The sequence below is a fragment of the Triturus cristatus genome, chromosome 9, assembly GCF_964204655.1.
Source record: "Triturus cristatus chromosome 9, aTriCri1.1, whole genome shotgun sequence".
NCBI classification, from domain to species: Eukaryota; Metazoa; Chordata; class Amphibia; order Caudata; family Salamandridae; genus Triturus; species Triturus cristatus.
In genome coordinates this window covers 970074853-970093465 of record NC_140592.1, presented here as the reverse complement: position 1 = coordinate 970093465, position 18613 = coordinate 970074853, and positions in this window count along the sequence as shown.

Here is an 18613-nt window from a genome sequence, read left to right as displayed (position 1 = left end):
CAGAAACGCTGTCCATAGGGGTGTACAAGAAGGTTCCGTCCAACACAAATACTCCACGAGTCGCTCATAACCGATTCAGAATAACCGTGCAGTTTACATTCCAACCGCAAACATCGTAATGGGGTGGTCGGAATGTAAACTGACCGAGTTGGTTGGAAGTGCTCCGATGCGGTCAAGGAGATTCTGACCTTCGGGAGAAGGCTTTCTGCCCCACTTAATGAGCCCCTTAGTACAAAAATATATGTTTAAACATGCTTTGAAAGATGTATTTATATGGTAATATGTGTAGTGCAATGTTCAGAATGGATAGTTTTACATATTTTTTAGACGTTTTGGACATTGAATGTCTGCTTTTGCTTTCAGTTCTCATGACGTGTCTGCGGGGATTGCGTCAATGTCATGAAGATCCCCAAAAACAAAAATAAAAAACATTTAGAAAGAACTTCACAATATTTCGGGTACTAGGGTGGCTCTGACAAGAGCCATTGCTTTTGGTGTGTGTATATGGCTGCTTCTCAAAAGACTGGATGCAGAGTTTCAAGTTACTTAGAAACACCCTGTTGCCTTCATCTATAAAATGCACTTCATAATTTCTATAAATTCTATGCATGTAAAACGCAGATTGTTGTTATAGATACAGCCCATGCGATGGTCTCTGAGGAATGCAGAAACAGTTTTATTAACATGTTTCCTAGCTTTGTCAATCTGTGGACAGAGTTGATTTGACCACTTCAATTTCTGTCTTTGGCATATAGTACACCAAGACAGTGAAGGAGAACAGCGAAATTTTTGCACAGGGTTCTTTCATTAGAATTTCTAGCCCTACCAAAGCCAATGTGCCTAGGTCAGTTCCATTGCAGTGCACAATCATGAGGTGAGGAGCTCGGCAATCCACAATGGTTTTAACCAAAGCCAGCAACTGATGAGATTTTAACCCTCTCTGGCCAAACCAAGTTATCCCAACTTTTGGCAAACCCAAGTCTCTGTCAATGCCCCTCTTTTTTGCAGCCTCTTTAGCCCAATAGATATAGATGTGGCCCACAATCCATACTCTAAGCATTTTGAAGTGAAGGAGCAATAATAGCCATGAAAAGGCTTGAGCTAAATGAAGTAGTTTTCCAAAGGAAAAGCAGTGAAAATGGAAGAGTTTAAGATATATTTCATTGGGTGCTGTCAGCATGAAAGTGAATAAAATTAGGTAGCATGTTGGATTCCTTAGTAAGAAGTCTTATTATTGGCTGTTGTTTAAAAAAAGGAAATGTAAGACAGACATGGATATGCTTTTGAATCTGTGGAGTAAAGCACACCTGCTGTATCTTATTTTGAAGTAGAATGTTCCTTCTAGAATGTGCTGCGAACTTATGAACTTCTGGTTCTGGTAAGAGTGTATCGGGGGAAGGGTGTTAAAGAGACTGAACTTTTTTTTAAAGTTGAGGAGTGATGACACAATTTAAGTAATCGCATGCTTTAATTTCCAGTTCAGCATTGTGTAATACACTGTTGTTCAGTATTTAAAGTTAGTTTGCGAAGAGCGTTACAAAAACTGTTTTTAAAGAGATGGAAAGGGTTAACAGATGCTAACCTTCCACAAATGGAGAAGCAGTAGTCTGAAAATGAAAGACAAGATTTCGGGGCATATTTTCAAGGGCTGGCAATAAACTTATCGCCGCTTTGGCGTCTGTTTTTGGGCAAAAAGCGGCGATAACTTTATCGCTTTATCATCAAGGAAGTGCTAGTGCGTGTTTTGCTAACTTAGCTCCCGTTTCCAGCACGCCTAACTTCGCATCGCTAATGAGATGCAAAGTAGTCATGCCTGACAGAACTCCATGGATAAATATCGCAAAGGCAGCTTCGCGATATTAACTACAATGGCCCGAACGGCATAGCAATGGACAAAATCGCGCTGACTGTCCTTTATCGGTGGATTTTAACGTCTGCTAAAATCTAGACTTATGTATACATAACATTGGGGGTGAATTATTGTGATACGACCACAGGGTCATATCAGCAAGGTTATCGCAGTTTGCAAGTGAACATCGCTGGTTTTCCAGCGATGTTGGGCCATTTCCCCGCTATCGCTGGAATTTTCATTGTCAATGCGCTAAACGTTGTTAATACAGGGATAGCTGGCGATGGGAAAACTCGCTCTAAGCACGACCAGCGATAATTATCGCTGCCGCTTGATGATATGCCCCTTCATTTGCTGCCTTTCTCATCATGAGAGAGTGAAAAGTTGAAAATGTTGCCATTTTAGAGTTGCTTTCTATGAGAGTGGTGTGCCATTCTCGTGCTTAGTTTTAACCAATCCTAACGGTCTCAAAACTATCCAGAAAGATCTAAAACAACAATATAATCTACTAACTCAATTCACTAGTATGTACATAACATTTTATTTATATGAAGAATGTACATTAGAAATGAAGATGTATGTGGGAGTTTGATTAAAAAGAGTATCACAGCGATGTGAATAAAATATATATCAGATTAATGGTATTGGGCTGAGGGTATGTCTTTAAGTTGTTAGTACTTTTGAAAATCACCTTGAGCAATGCCTTTAAAAATGACAATGTTTAAAATGTCTAAGCATTATGTGCTGAATAGATACATCTAGATTATTTGCATTCTGGGAGTTGTGGTAGTTTTAGTCACATTATTAAACAGGAGTAATGTAGTCATCAATAAAACATAAGAAATTGTGCTGTGCCTGTATATAAATTATAAAGTTGTAATACTTGTTAGGTATGTATTAGGAAGTGTTTGGCAATGTGGTTTTTAACTTATATGATTGGTTTGCATATGTTTAGATGGTGAGATATCATTTTTCCGGTTGCAGATAGTTATATGTACCATTAAACTGTTAAGTTTACTTAAAGATGCGGAGAACTCCATATTTTTGGAAAGATGGCCTGAAGGTGTATATAAATGGATGCTGTCAAGGTAAAGGACAAGCATCAAACTAAACTAAATCGGGGACAGTATAAAGAGACCATTCACCAGGGAGAAAGAAAACTGTGATTTGGAAAGATGAGAAACCCTTAAAATCGCACTAATTAATAAAGATCTGAAGACCTTCTGGGCAAGAGTGAGCTCAGGCGATACCGAAGGGAAACCAGCCATTGAGCCAAATATAGCATCAGAAGTGTGGGAGAATCACTTTCAATCTGTATACACTAGCAAGGAAGTTCAGACTGCAAATGTTGAACCCCTAATAATACCTACTGAGTCTTCCCAGGATGTGGCTATAGGGCTAACCATGTCTGAAGTGTTAAATGTCATCAATAAGCTTCCTAGTTACAAAGCACTGGGACAAGATAAATTACCTGGGGGACCTATTTCGGGAGGCACCGAAAATTTGGGGGCCATATCTGTGGACCCTATTTAATGCCATCATGAATGGCATGGATTCCCCTGATACTTGGCGTGGGGCATAAATATTCCCAGTCTTTAAAAAAGGTTTTCCCCTTTTACCTACCAACTATAGGCCAATTAGCTTAATTGATGTTACCCAGAAACTCTTTGTACGGGTTCTTTTAGACTGATTCCAGGCATGGATGGAAGAGATCCTGAGTCCTTACAAAGCCGGCTTCAGAAAAAAACACCTCAACCATCGACCAGATATTTAGACTCCAACTTCTTTTCTGGAAAATGGGAACAATAGTGGGTGGCAGCCTCTATTTAATATTTGTAGATCCGAAATCTGCTTTTAACTTAGTATCCAGGGACAAACTCTGGAATGTGCTCAGAGATATGGGGATTCCATCTTATCTCCTTAGCATTCTAGTTAGGCTCCATGTAGAAGATTTTGCACAAGTGAGGTACGGGAAATACGGCGAACTCACCCCCCGTTTTCCTGTCAATAAAGGGCTACAACAGGGTTGCGTTCTCACACCCACTTTATTCTGTCTTTTCATCAACGGATTTATTGACCAACTTAGAATGGTCAAGTATAATGATACCCCCAGGCTAGCCTCTGGTAGGGTCCCGGCGATGATGTTCGCTGATGATACCCTTTTACTTTCAAAGACACCCATGGGAATCCACCGTATACTAGACAGCTTTGATGCCTTTTACAAGATCCGAGGGATGGAGATCAATACATTGAAGACCAAATATATGGTCTTTAACCCTGCTAATAAGTCTCGCCCTAACCCATCTTTGAATGGCACCTTGCTTGAAAGAGTGACGTTTTTTGACTACCTGGGTGTCACTTTGACAGAGCACCTGGAATGGGGGTCGCAGATGGCCAAAGCAAGCCTTAATCTAGCTCAGACAGCTTGAATAAGGTAGAGAACAACTTTATGAGGCAGTTGCTAGGTCCCCCCCAGCAACCCCCTCACCCCTCTAAGCTTGATTTGGGTATTTGGCTCATTAGCGAAGAGGTCGCCCTTAGACCTGTAACTTTCTGGCGGCGGCTATGGGTTACCCTGAAATTGGTTAACTACCGATCTGAGCTAAAAGAGCTCCTGAGTATTCCGGGCATCATAAAAATACCCTGGCTTAAACATATATGGGATTTATGCAACAAACTGGGTAAAGTACATCTATGGAGATCACCTGAGAAATCATGCCCCTTAATTTCACGGGTGGAACTGATAAGATCCTATAGAACATATAAACTATCAGTCATCCAGGAGAGCTCGTCTTGCAGCCGATTGACAGCCGAGTTTATACAAATCAAAGACGAGTACAGTATGGAGCCTTTCGTGGATGACATCCAACCAATTTTGGCTAGGAAACTGTATGTTAAATTCAGATTAGGAACTCTACTGCTCCATGCTTTTACAAATAAGTGGTTTAATACTCACGCTAGGGTGATGCCCTGCTTGTAATTGCAAGGAAGAGACAGAGATACATGTTCTCTTCTTTTGTCCCTCCTATTCACTACTTGGGCAGCGCTGGCTTATCCAACTATGCAGGAATCCAGGCGTTGCACATTGCGCTGTGGCTTACAGAGTCCTAGAGTATGACACTCATGCCCCCATTGTTTTCGCCATAGTTCACCTTTTAAACTCGATGTGACACGTCCGGCGGACCTTTGTAAATTAGTAACCACGGTTTTATCATCTCACATTTATTTCCATTCAATTTATCCTGGTTTTATTGTCTCAATTTTAATTGCTTTTATTGGTAATGGATTTTAGAATCCACCTTTGTCATGGATGTCTGCACTGCACTTTAATGCTGGACCAGGACTAGGTCCTTGAAGAACTTAAATCTCACTTTATCATGATTATCAGGCTTTAAAATGTATAGTTCTTTATAATAGTACATTAGGTAATTGTATGGTTGCATATTATCCATGACTTAATTTTATATACTTTTTCTTGTGTTTTCATGTCATGTACTTTTATGGTCCTTGAGACCGAAATAAAGTTGTTGAATGGGAATGGTATATCTTTTATGAAATCACAATAAAATATGTTTACATGGTGATCTATGTTCTTCAAGGCTGTTGGTTGAAATTTCATGTATATAGTGAGGGTGGTGCATTTCTTTCAACATGCTCTGTTTAAAATTGGGGAGGGGTAATAGTAAATAATGTATTTTGAGAGTTTCTGTGCTAGCTTCAATTGTCATGTGAATTTTCCTTGAGAAATTCTGAATATATGTTTCAAAGACACAAGAAATATTTGTGAAATGTTGTAGGTATGTCATTAGGAAAAGGTTTTGTGCTTTCAAAAAGGAGAATTGTTGTTTTCAGTTTTAGAAACATATTGATGCATATGGATGCTGATTAGTAGAGCAATGTCTACTCTTAGAGAGTCATGTATGCAATTATATATCAAATGTGATATCTAGACCTATTCAATCTCCCAGGCACTACAAATACACTCTTCCGATCACACAGGCATTAACTATGTACTCATTGAACTACACAAGCAACACCCATACATTTATCCAAGCACCCAGAGAAGGCAATATTGTTAGGTTAATACACAGGCACTAACTATGCATATATGGGACCACTGGTATTGAGACAGAATATCGAGGAAAAGAATTCAAACTACTTTAATATCTAGTGTAAAATATTGTGGAATCGGAATATCAAGTGCAAGAATATCGTTGTCAAGAATATCGATATGAAGGTAAGTAAAGTCAATTAAAAAATCTAGAAGTCTTTAATATCATTTGTAAATATATAGTTGTTTAAAATATCATATTTTAATTAGTGTTATGTTTTTTGGTATATATTTCAAATGGATATAACATTATTTTTTGTTTAAATATTATGTTTCTTACTATATTAGTTAGATTTTATGGAGTTTTGAAATTCAATTTATTTAAATGTTGTTTTTTCAGTTCTGTAGCAGGTTGTGGGTTTATGGGGTATAGGGAGGAAAGTAATTTAATTATAATGAATGATTATTTTTTAATTCATATTATTTTTTAATTGATATTTAATTTTGTGAATTGTGTTATTAATTCTTTTATATAAATGTTTTTTGTTGTGGCATTTATCTGGGTAACGGGTGGATAGTAATTTATTTTTTATTTATTAATAATTATTTGTTAATTTCTAAGAATTAATTCATGGATAATTAATTAAGTTAATTGTGTAAAAGAACTGAGATTGTCCGTGACTAAAAGGATAGGTCCAGCAATGAAGATCTATAACTCCAGGATTAGTTTAGCGATCCTTTATGGCGCAGAACTCTGGGGGTTTGCGGACCTTTCTCCTTTGGTCAAAGTCCAAAATAAATTCTTGAAGAATCTTATTGGCCTTCCTAGTTCAAGCCCTGTGAAACCATTACTATTGGATCTTGGTTGTTATTCAATAGAACATATCGCCCGGTTTAAACCAGTGGCTTTATGGAGGAGAATTTGGACCACCCCGGAACTAGCCCTTTATGCCAAGGCCATCCAGGATGTCCGTTCTATTTTGGGCTCGGGTAACCTAGCATGGTTTAAGCAAGTTAGATTACTCCTGGAGTCCATGGGCCTGGGCATTTTGTGGTCTGACCCCGCTAATAACCCTTTCCCCTCTAAAAAACTTTTTAAAAGTTTATATTGGTCCCATATTCAACAGAAACACTTTAGTCAAATCTCGGCTACCTCTTTGACCGGCATGTTCCTGGTGTACAAAAGCGACCCTATATTAGAAGAATATTGGGATACCATCTGCAAGCACAGTGACAGGAAACTTTATCATCAGTTAAGGGTCGGCTCCCTACCCATTAGATCATTTACTAAAAACTGGAAGGGGGAGGAGTCCGACTCCTGTCATTGGTGTATTGCTCGTAGAGAAACAGTTGGACATATATTCTTCGAATGCCCAGCTTACGCCGCTCCTCGGACAAAATGGCTTAAACCCATTTGTCGTAATATGGGCATCAGAGTGGGGTCAGTGGCATTAAGAATACTAAGATATGACACGAGTGAACCTATTGTAATTGCTGTGGCCAAATTTCTAGGCTGGGCCTGGATTATTAGAGCAAGGCAAAAAAGTTAACCATGTACTGTGTTTTTTACCAGTTTGTTTATTACCATTGTATCGATTTTAATTCTTATTTATTACTGTGTAGTTTTATTGTTTGTTTTTAATGGTGAAGTACCTTTTAACACATTCTACATTTTGTCTAATGTCTTTTATGATGAATTCAATCGAAATAAAGACTTATTGACTTGACTTGTTAATTGTGTAATTATTTTTTTAGGTGTGAGTTGTGGGGTTATAGGAGTAAAGGGTGCAAAGCAACAGCTGATTTATGATTTGTGTTTCCTAGGCTGAATGCTGTAGCTGTATGCTGTATGCTGTAGCTGCCTGTGGAATAACTTTTAACGATTTTCTGGCTCCCTTCCCTCTCCTAATACGAGGGAAGGTGCTTGCCGGTTTACTTGCTCGTGCCTGAGCACTTTTTAGGAAGTCTATTCATGTTTTAAAATCGTTCTCAATCCTCTTCTATCCCTTCACTTACCCGCACATTAAAAACGATCTTCATTTCTCGCTATTTTGCGAGCTTCCGGGGTCTTTAGAGGGACTGTGCCATCTCAGGGCGCCATTTTGGTCAGCGCTCTAGTGTTTGGACTGTGAGGGCTTTAAGAAGAGATTCATGCTAGCGCGCAGTGCGCACGCGCAGCGGGCGCGCCAATGGCGCGCCAGAGGCAAGCCCCTCTGCGCCCGTCCGCGCCAGGATGCCGCCAGCCGCCAGGCTCCCTGACAGTCCGCAGCCAGCAATAAGAGCTCTGAATAACTCGGTGCGAACTTATTCACGTGAGCATTTGATGTCTCTTAATATGGGGCGTTGTACAGTTCTGCGCCATTTCAACAGAATCCTCGAGGGTCCCTATTCATGCCTGACTTGTAACTTTCAAAGCATGAATTGCTACTGTTCTGCTTTACCCACTGCATCGCCATCTGTTTGCACATGCTTGCCACATTCTCTTCGGTCAAAGACCCCTACTGGGCAGCCCCAAGTATGGAATTGCATCTTAGCTAATGTTAGATCATTGGTTAAGCATGCTACTGATATTTGGGATGTTCTAACCGACCAGAATCCGGACATTGGCTTCATAACTGAGACCTGTCTCAAACCTAGCTCCACTCCGGCTATCACCCTAGCGATACCGGAGGGCTATCGGATTCTTAGGCGGGATAGAATAGGTAAAATGGGTGGGGGAATAGCCTTCATTTATAAAGAGGAATTGACTGCTACCATTCTTGACCAGATAGGGACTGAAGCATTTGAATGTATTGTTTTTAGATTGGACCTCTCCGCTTGTTGCAGTTGGAAAGGCGCATTAGTTTATAGACCGCCTGGGGTAACATCTAATTTTACAAGTCAATTACTCGAGTTCATCTCTCCCTATCTAATCGCTTCGCGCAAATTTCTCCTGCTTGGAGACTTTAACATTCATAGCGAAGATGCTTCCAATCAAGATGCAAGGCTATGCTTGCAAGATCTAGCAGCAGGAGGCTTAGTTATTATTAACACTGCCCCCACTCATATTGCAGGTCATACTTTGGACCTTATTCTCGCTAATTCCCCAGATATTAAATGTGGTGAGACTTATCCGCTTACTTGGTCTGACCACTTTATGATAAACTTTTAATTGTTGGGCCCTACTGACCATGCCCTGGCGGCAAATAATAACTTTACTACCCGACAGTACAGACCCTGGCACAAATTAACATCTCAGCATCTCTCCCCGCTGTTTGCCGGGTGGGATTGGGATAGTATGCTAGGGGATGTAAATCAGCAACTTGATTTTTTTGATTTGAGAGTTAATAATTTACTTAACAAAGTAGTTCCGTTCAAACTTCTTAGATTTTCACCCAAAAGCTCTGCCACTGGCTGGTACACGTCTGCTTTACGAGAGGAGAAGAGTGCTTGTAAAAATTGGAGCGTGTTTGGCCAAAACTACTTATAAAGCAGCTATGATAATTTATCATAATAATGTGAAATTGGCCCGCAAAACGCATATTGCAGAGACTTTGGAACATGCAGGTAACAATTCTAGATTGCTGTTCCAAATTGTGCACGATTTCACGAACCCCAAATCTTATCAAACTAGTGACAGTTCTTCTCAGACATTATGCGATAATATCTCTTCTTTCTTTGTACAAAAAGTTGAAAAGATTTATCAAAATATCACCCTCCTCAATACCTCTGTTCCTGTCTCTGCTGTTACTATACTCCACCCCACTAGTGTAGGACCTCATTTGACTACATTCCCTGTTATTACCATCACTGAAGTACAAACACTTCTGGAATGTACCAGATCTGGGTCCCCCCTGGATATCATTCCAGCAAAAATTTCTTCTATATTTGCGGCTCAGTTGGCGCCACCATTATGTTCCATTATTAATAATTCTTTACAATCTGCCAGACTTCCGCAAAGATGGAAACACGCCCAAATTATCCCCATTCGTAAAAACCCTAACATCTCCCCTGAGGAACTGTCGAATTACCGTCCTATATCGTTGCTCCCATTACAGAGTAAGATCGCTGAGAAACATATTAATAAGCACTTATCTGCCTATCTTGAGTCTTCTAGTGCTCTTGATGTTTCTCAGTCAGGCTTTCGTGCCAAACATAGTACGGAGACTGCCTTGGTGGAGGTAACAGACAATATTAGAATGGCTGTGGATCAAGGTCAGGCGGCACTCTTGGTGCTGCTTGACCTTTCAGCAGCATTCGATACCATCTCCCACCAAGTTCTTCTGTACAGATTGCAAGAGCTGGGCATTAATGGATCTGCATTAGGCTGGCTGTCAGACTTCTTGTCTAATCGTACTCAGGCAGTATCATTGGGCTCTTTTACTTCTGCTCCCTCACAGGTTACCAGGGGTGTCCCTCAGGGCTCATGTCTGAGCCCTACTCTGTTTAACATCTATGTGACACCTCTGGCTAAACTGATGAGGGACTTGGGGTTTAATCCCATTTCTTACGCAGATGACACCCAACTCCTCCTCACCTTCGACAAAGCTAGATCAGACATTCAAACCATCTTTTCTCAGGGCATGATGGCTATTGCCTCCTGGATGAAAACTAACTATCTCCAGTTAAACTCTGAGAAATCTGAGATCTTGTTGTTCGGGGGTGCTGACATCTGTTGGTCGCCTAGCTGGTGGCCGGAGGAGTTTGGTAAAGCTCCTGCTCCTAAAGAGGTAGTTAAAAACTTGGGCATCAAGCTCGATAAGAAACTCACTCTTCAGACCCATGTTAACACCATTGTTGGTTCCTGTTACCACATTTTAAGTCTACTCAGAAGAGTGTTTCCGTTGCTCCCTCTTTTCACCGGAAAGACTTTAATTCAGGCGCTGCTCATGAGCAAGATTGACTATTGCAATGCTCTTCTCCTTTCTGCTCATGTAGCTTCATTGGATAAATTGCAGGTTATTCAAAATGCGGCTGCCCGTTTGGTAACAGACTCACCTGCCAGGACCCCCTCTCTGCCTTTGCTGCATGAACTGCATTGGCTGCCTATCAAAAAAAGAGTGCAGTTTAAAACAGGCTGCATGATTTTTAAGGCTCTAAATGAGCTTAGCCCTCTCTATCTTGCCAAGAAATTGAAAGCATATATTCCCTCTTGCTCACTTAGATCAGGATCAAAAAAGTTTCTTCTTGTTCCTAGAATAAATAAAGCCCGTGCTGGTGGCAGGGCCTTTTCCTATCTGGCTCCTATGTTCTGGAACAGTCTTCCCCAACATCTTCATATGGAAATGTCCCTCCTCCAATTTAGGAAGCTGTTGAAGACACATCTCTTCTAATGTCTAGCTAGACTTCTGTTGCAAGCGCAGAGATACCCCTCGGGGTGATTCAGCGCTATATAAAATCATAAAATAAAATAAAATAAAGTAATGAAATGTTAGTTAATTAATAATTATATGGTAATTAGTAATAGTTATTTAATTGATGAATAATTATGTTAATTGTGTATTTTTTATGTGTGTGTTGTGGGGTTATAGGGGTAAACAGTGGGAAGTAATTTATTTTGAATGTATTAATAATATATTATTCATTAATATTAATTAACTGATCATTCATTATGTTAATTTTGTAATATTTGTGTTTAGGTGTGGGTTGTGTGGTTCATAGGGGTACAGGGTAGGAAGTAATTATTTTTTTATAATTAATTGTTAATTAATATTCATTAATTAATTAATACTTAATTTAGTTACTTTTTCTTTTAGGTTTGGGTTTTGAAAATTATTGGAGTAAAGGGTGGGGAGTAAACTATTTTATTTCATTTGTAAATTACTTCTGATATACAAATAATTATTTAATTGTATATTAATTATTTTAACTTTGTTATTAATAGTTTTTTTTGTTTAATTTTAGTTTGGGAGTTGTTGAGTTTATATGGTTAAAGGGTGGGAAGTTAATTAATTTTAATGAATTTAGATTTATATTTTCATAAATAATATTTAATTGATTAATAATTGTTTTAGTTGTGCAAGATACTTTTGTTTAAATTTAGATGTGGGTTGTGGGTTTTGTACGGGTATGGGGTTGGAAAATATTTAATTTTATATTTTTAATATTTAATGTATTTCTATTTTGTATTCAATATATTTTTGTATGTATTTTTTTATTATTTTTATGTTGTTTAATATATTTTACTTGTTTTTAATGCTGCACTGATTGGAGTGGGAGCAGAAACTGTCACCCCTCCACAATCCAACACTTTCCCTACCGTTGCACTGACTGGAGTGGGAAAATTAATTACAATATTTATTGTTGTGTTATGTGTTCGGGCAACAGTAAATTGTAGTATTTCCCAATGTTATATTATATTTTGATTAGTTTAAATTTACAGTCTTTCTTTAATCAATAAAGCTATGTACAGGATAATAGATTCGTTTACGCTATAGATTACAGATGAAGATGAATAATGGCACTCCTATACCGAAAGAGATGATGGTACCTACAAATGTAGAACAAGTTATTGGAGAATAGGTACAGGGTAGGTGGAGTCAGGCAACTGTAAAAAATTGAATTATAGTAGTGTTTGTAGTATTCAACAGCAATCCCTTGATATATTTAGGACATTTCTACATATCTTTCCAAGGCAAAGATTAAAACAGAAAATAAATACTTTACAAAGATTGGATCCTTGCAAGATTAGAAAGCAAACAAAGTGTGGCAAAGCACTGTTCATCATTTCAAAATGTTAGCTGTACACCACTCAACAATGCAAACTTTAGGTAAGAGGCTGTACTATGTGAAAACTACCGTTTTATGTTTAGGAGAAATAATTAGAGAACTTTTGCATGCTACTGTGGCAGATGTAGAAAAGGTTTATTGTGCTGTGCAGTTTGGTTTCTTTGGTCCTGAGCAGGATTCTAGGGAAAATAACAAGTTTTCATAGGAGGAGTTGCAGAAAAGGACACATATATTACAGTTGATAGTTTTAAGGAAGAGATGACAAAATTTAACACAGTGTGGTCTACAAAATTAAAGTATGTTTGTATGTGCTGTGAATGCACTTACTTTAAGATTTTAACACAGACTAATTATTGTTTGAGGAACTCTTTGACTTGTCTATGCGGCAAGTTATATGTATGTGGTGCTTTTACACTATTGCTATGGTATGTTTTAGATGATAAAACATGGACATAGTCCTGCTAGAATATGTTTTATGTGTACCCCTTGGCAATGTCTTATGACATATTGTGCATTGCACACATCTGCTCACTTTGAACTCGTCTTAAAGAATGTTCAAGATAGATAAATGGGCATGTTCTTCTTATTGTTTTAGTTGAACAGTAATTTATCCAATGATATTCCTTTATTTCCCAGTGACTTGATTTTCTGTTTAAAAAAATAAAATTATTGTGGTTTTGTAAAGATGTGAATTTTTTGGGTTCTTTTTGTATGGTAACAAAAATGGCAATGTGGGACAGGAAGAATTTGGAAAATGTGCACTGAGAAATGTGCAAAAAATATAAGAGGAAAAAAAATTGTATGTATGATTTTTTTGCAGCATTGTGAATAGCTGTAACACACTACTCACCAGCAGTTATTACAACACTATAGTCCATGTAATACGTGGATTTCTTGAAAACTCTGAGCCATTTCTGTTGCAGTAGTCTGCACCTATGAGGGGACTCTCTGGCCGGGAATTGCTGTTGCTGGTGCAACTGATGTAGATGGTCCTCCAGCTTCTCTCTACTTGATTGCCAGTTAGAGATATTTTCTATGTTAGGTTTAAAGATGCTAGACCATGGATGTTATCCCACCAGAATATTTTTTATTTTTCTCTCTAGAGTGGATCTTTCCATGGAGTGTGCATTGTACTAGTTTTGAAGCAGGTTTTGATTTCTGTTGAGTTTGGGTAAGAATGGGTAATTTTATGGGTGTTGTAGTTATATTCTATTTGTGAGTTCAGATGTTGAAAGTTATTTTTTGAAATTGTTTTTGTTAAATGTGTTCTTAAAATAAAGGTAAACAATTATGCTATTAAACAGCTAGACCTAAAACTTGTGTAAAATATGTTTAAATATCAGTCTCATATTTTGTCATTTGTATTTGTGACTACTGATGTAATTTCAACCTTCGGTGTTGCTGTGAAGAAGGAAAATGTATTTTTGATGTATTTATTTTGACAAAAGTATACAAAGGGGAAAGTTACATTAGTATCGTACTAAATTGCAACACTGAATTTTTATGTAAAATATGTTTATATATGTGTTTTACACTTTGTTAAAAACATCCAGTATCTGCAGTGTGTCCTTGGCAATGGCACTTGTAGACTCATACAGGCTCTACCTGTGCAATCATCAAGGAGGTCCTTTCTCTACAACACTGAAAACACACCTTCTGGCATAGTACTAGTTGGGGGATGAAGTCCCCTTGGCTATTAAAGGTTGTGGGGCCAACTACCCCTCCTGTTACCTCCAGTCAGTCCCACACAGCAGAATTGCTGGGAGGTCTTTGGAGGCCATGCCCCTTTTCTCCACCACTCTGCAAACGCTCCTCCTGGTATACCACTGGTTGGTGGATGAAGTTCTCTTGGATGCTGAGGGACCTTGGGGGTCAAGAAGCCTTCCTGCTACCACCAGTAAGTCCCATGCAGCAGGATTCCTGAGCACTGGTCACAGGCTCTGCCCCCTTTCTCTACTACTATGCAAACCGGACTACTAGTTAAAAAACCATAGATATACACTTAAAAACCAAAGGATACAGGGATCTTACAGTTAGGCTCAGATTTCATTCAACAAAATCAGTGCATTTCAGCAGTCATAGTTAGCTGAACTAACCGTAAGTTATGCTCCCGAAATACACTGCTTATAAACTCAGATATTACATCACTCATGCCATGGTCAGGGACACCACTGATGACATCTCAAATGATATCACTGATGACATCTAAAATGACATTATTGAAGACATCATCCAGAGAACCCCTCACACATCCATCATATACTCCCAGTCCCGCACAAGCACTAATATACCCATTCACAGATACTTACAAACACTCAGATACTCATTCACATACCTATTCACTCACTCATACAGCCGCTCCCATACCCACTTGCTCACCAATACACCCACTTACTCACCTATTCATGCACCAATGCAACCACTCATGTACCCTGTCACTCACTCATACAGTAACTTTTGTATGTACTCCCATACAGATACTTGCACAGCCACTCACCTACTCATACACTCACTGGCCCACCCACTTGCCCACCCATATAAAATCTTACATACCCATTCACTCATTTATACAGTCTCTCACATACCCACTTCCTCTTCTATACACCACTTACACACCCACTCACTCACCCATAGAGGCACTGCCACAGCCGCTTACCTACCATATGTTTAACACTCAGTACATTTTATAAAACACTCCCAACCACTGGATGAAGTAATCAGTGATGTCATTTGAGATGTCATCAGTTATGTCATCATTGTTGTCATTTGAGTTGTCATCAGTGATGTCATAGGTGATGTCACTGACCATGTCATAAATTATGTAATATAGGCAAGTGGGTGGGCCAGTGAGTGTATGAGTAGGTGAGTGGCTGTGCAAGTATCTGTATGGGAGTACATACAAAAGTGGAGAAGTGTAGCTCACTGGTTAGAGGAGGCATACCCTGAAGCAGAGGTCAGACCCGGGACCAGGGTTCAATTCCCGACGCGGCAGGGTCCGGAGCCCAATTGTCCACGGACTCGATAATTCTCGCTTTGGTGCCCACTCTAAGCACGAGTTCACACTATGCAGCTCTGGGCAACAAGCTTGCTTAATCTCCACAACGGCCCCCCCCGCGGCGGGATGCCTGGCTTTCACCTTGGGGATGCCCAGTATGGGTTATCTCAAAGGGAAAAACCAGGACGGGTTCCCAATGCAAGCGCCAAGATGCCCAAGGGTAAGGTGAGCGCTATATAAGAACACATAATAATAATAATAATAATATGAGATGATAAGCAGTGCATTGCGGGGGCATAAGTTATAGTTGGCTCAATTAACAATAACTAGGGGTGGGCGGAATTTGTGAAATTTACTTTCGCAAATTATCGCAAAAATGTTAAAAATCTCCGCAAACACGTGGAAATATCGCGAAGATGCGGAAGTTTTTTCCCGCCCGTTCGCGGTATGTTCTGCGTGGTCATCTTGTTTTCACTTGTCTCGCGGTGCATGATCGCGAGAAGAAAGACGTGATCGCGCGACGAATGATGTTACTGCGGGCGCGAACTGTCGCGAGACAGCGCAAATGGCTACCAACAATCCAACATCTTGTGGAGAACGCGACCGGATTGGGAAAACTTGTCAGCAAACGCGGGGATTCAGGTAAGGCGATCGCGCGCACGCAAGAATGTATTATTTTACAGCGCGAGCAAGCAAAAAATTTCCGGTAAAATGCGGATTGCGGAAATGTTGACATTTTTGCGCTCTCCGCGGAACGCGAAAATGTCAAATTATCGCAATTTACGCGAGCCGAACGGATTTTTAGCCCAGGCCTAACAATAACTGCTAAATCTTACTGGTTTTGTAAGAGTGAAATCTGAGCCTAACTATAATGTCCCTGTAACCGTTGGTTTTTCCAGTGAATTTGCCTTCACGCTCTTACTTTACTGAACTCATTTTTGGTATAATTAGGGATCTTTGTACTTTACCCAACTTAACCAGTGCAAAAGTGCTTGTGTTCGAAAATGATAAAAGTGTACTACATCTAACTGGCACATTAAATTCCTTGTACGTACCTAATAAATGGTACTTTTGTACCGAGGACCTGTAAATTAAATGCTTCTAGTAGGCTGCAGCACTCATTGTGCCACTCCTTTTAAGTAGCCCTGTAAAACTTGTCTCAGGTCTACCACTGAAACCTGCAGTGTAGTTTTAAACTGCCATTTCAACCTGGTAAAATAAAAAGATTTTGCCAGTCCTAAACCTTCCTTTTTAATACCTCTACGTCACCCCTAGAATAAGCCTTGTAAAGGCTCCTAGGGAAGTCTGCATGGTAGTTAGAGGTTAGGGCATGTGTGTTTAAGTTTTAGATGTCCTGACATTGAAAAACTCCTAAACTCTCTTCCATAAGCTAACACAGGGTTACCACGTTTCACTGATTAAGTGCTAACTTCAGAACTTCAGATTGGAAGTAGAAATGGTGTTTACACTCAAATAAACTGTACTTTGAAATCCTTTGTTCCTTCGGGAAGTTCCAGCTGTTTAGGCGTTTTAATGGTTCTCCCATAAAGAATGTGTATTTGGCCCAGACAGTGAACAGTGGGAACTGAGTGTAACTGGGAGAGGATCTTCCTGGCAGGATGGCTAGGGAGGAGCTGTACCCTGCCCTGATTACATTTCAAAGGACCTTGTCCGCAACATACACAAAGAAAAGAGACACTAGGCCTGCCTTTTCCTTTGTCCCCCTGGACAGTTTGGAGGAAGGACCAGGGAATGAACAGAACAGAACCAGCTTTGGGTGTAGGTCAGAGAATTTCCCCAAACAAAGGCTGGCACGTGGGATAAAAAAGGGGGATTCGGAACCACTCATCAGAACACTCCTGGACCTGTGGAAGATTCAGAAGAATGACTACCCTACTGCCAGAAGGACTGCCCTGCTACTTTGCTGTCTGAGGAAAGAAGATTAGACCCACTGACCTTCACTTTAGGCTACTGAGAGTGACTCCAAAGGTCAGTTGGCTGACCTCCTGTTTGAGCTACATGAACACAACAGTCTTCCAGAGGCATGCCCTGAATCTGCCCAGCACTATCTGGACCTGCCTTGACCTGCCTGAGCACTGCTCCTGGCCTCTGCTAGAGCAAGTCCTGATCCCCAAGAGGTGCCCCCACCCCCAGTCCTGACCCTTGGCTGGCATCAGAGAGCACTCCTCCTTGACTAACTGAAGGTTCCATCAGATCTGACAAGAAGCAAAGCAGGGCCCCCAAAGCCATGCAGGGCCACCCTGAAACTTTCACCTTATTCCACACAGAGCTAGGATGAGCCCCACCGCTCAGCTGAAATCTTCATCAGATTTTACGTCAAGTGATGTAAGTCTTGCGGTACAAATGAAAGTGTGATAGGATCCAACGCTGAGTAATGTGAAGCCCAGCAAAGCCTTCAGGCACCTCTGAATGCTTCATTAGAACTGCTTCATCAAAATCGAAGCAGCGTGATGTGAAGCTCCATGAAGCAATGTCACACAGACCTCACATCAAGGACATGAGGTACAACTCCCAGGGGTCAAACTCAGTCCTGAACTTGTGACTTTGTCCTGGTCCAGTGTGGCCAAATACTCACAGTGCTTTGTGCTTTCTGGCACTATTTTTACCAAGAACTTTAAAAATGTATATCTCCAGTTCTACTGATTGGTGTAATTTTATTTATTAAAATTTACACTTTTTTCTAAATTGGTTTGGGACTTTTCTTTTGTTGTGTTTTCACTTTATTGCTGTTTGTGTGCTGCTCAAATACTTTATACATTGCCTCTAAGTTAAGCATGACTGCTTTGTGCTTATCTCACAGAGGTTTAGGCATATAGTAATTAACTCACTTTTGTGGTTTACCCTGATAAGGATTGAGATTGTTGCCTGAATAGGGCTTCCACCACTCTAAACCAACAACCCAATTTAACACAGTATTTATCAGAATTTGTTAAAATATTTGTGAAAAACATGTCAATTGGAGAGTTTAAAAGAATCACAACAAAATGCA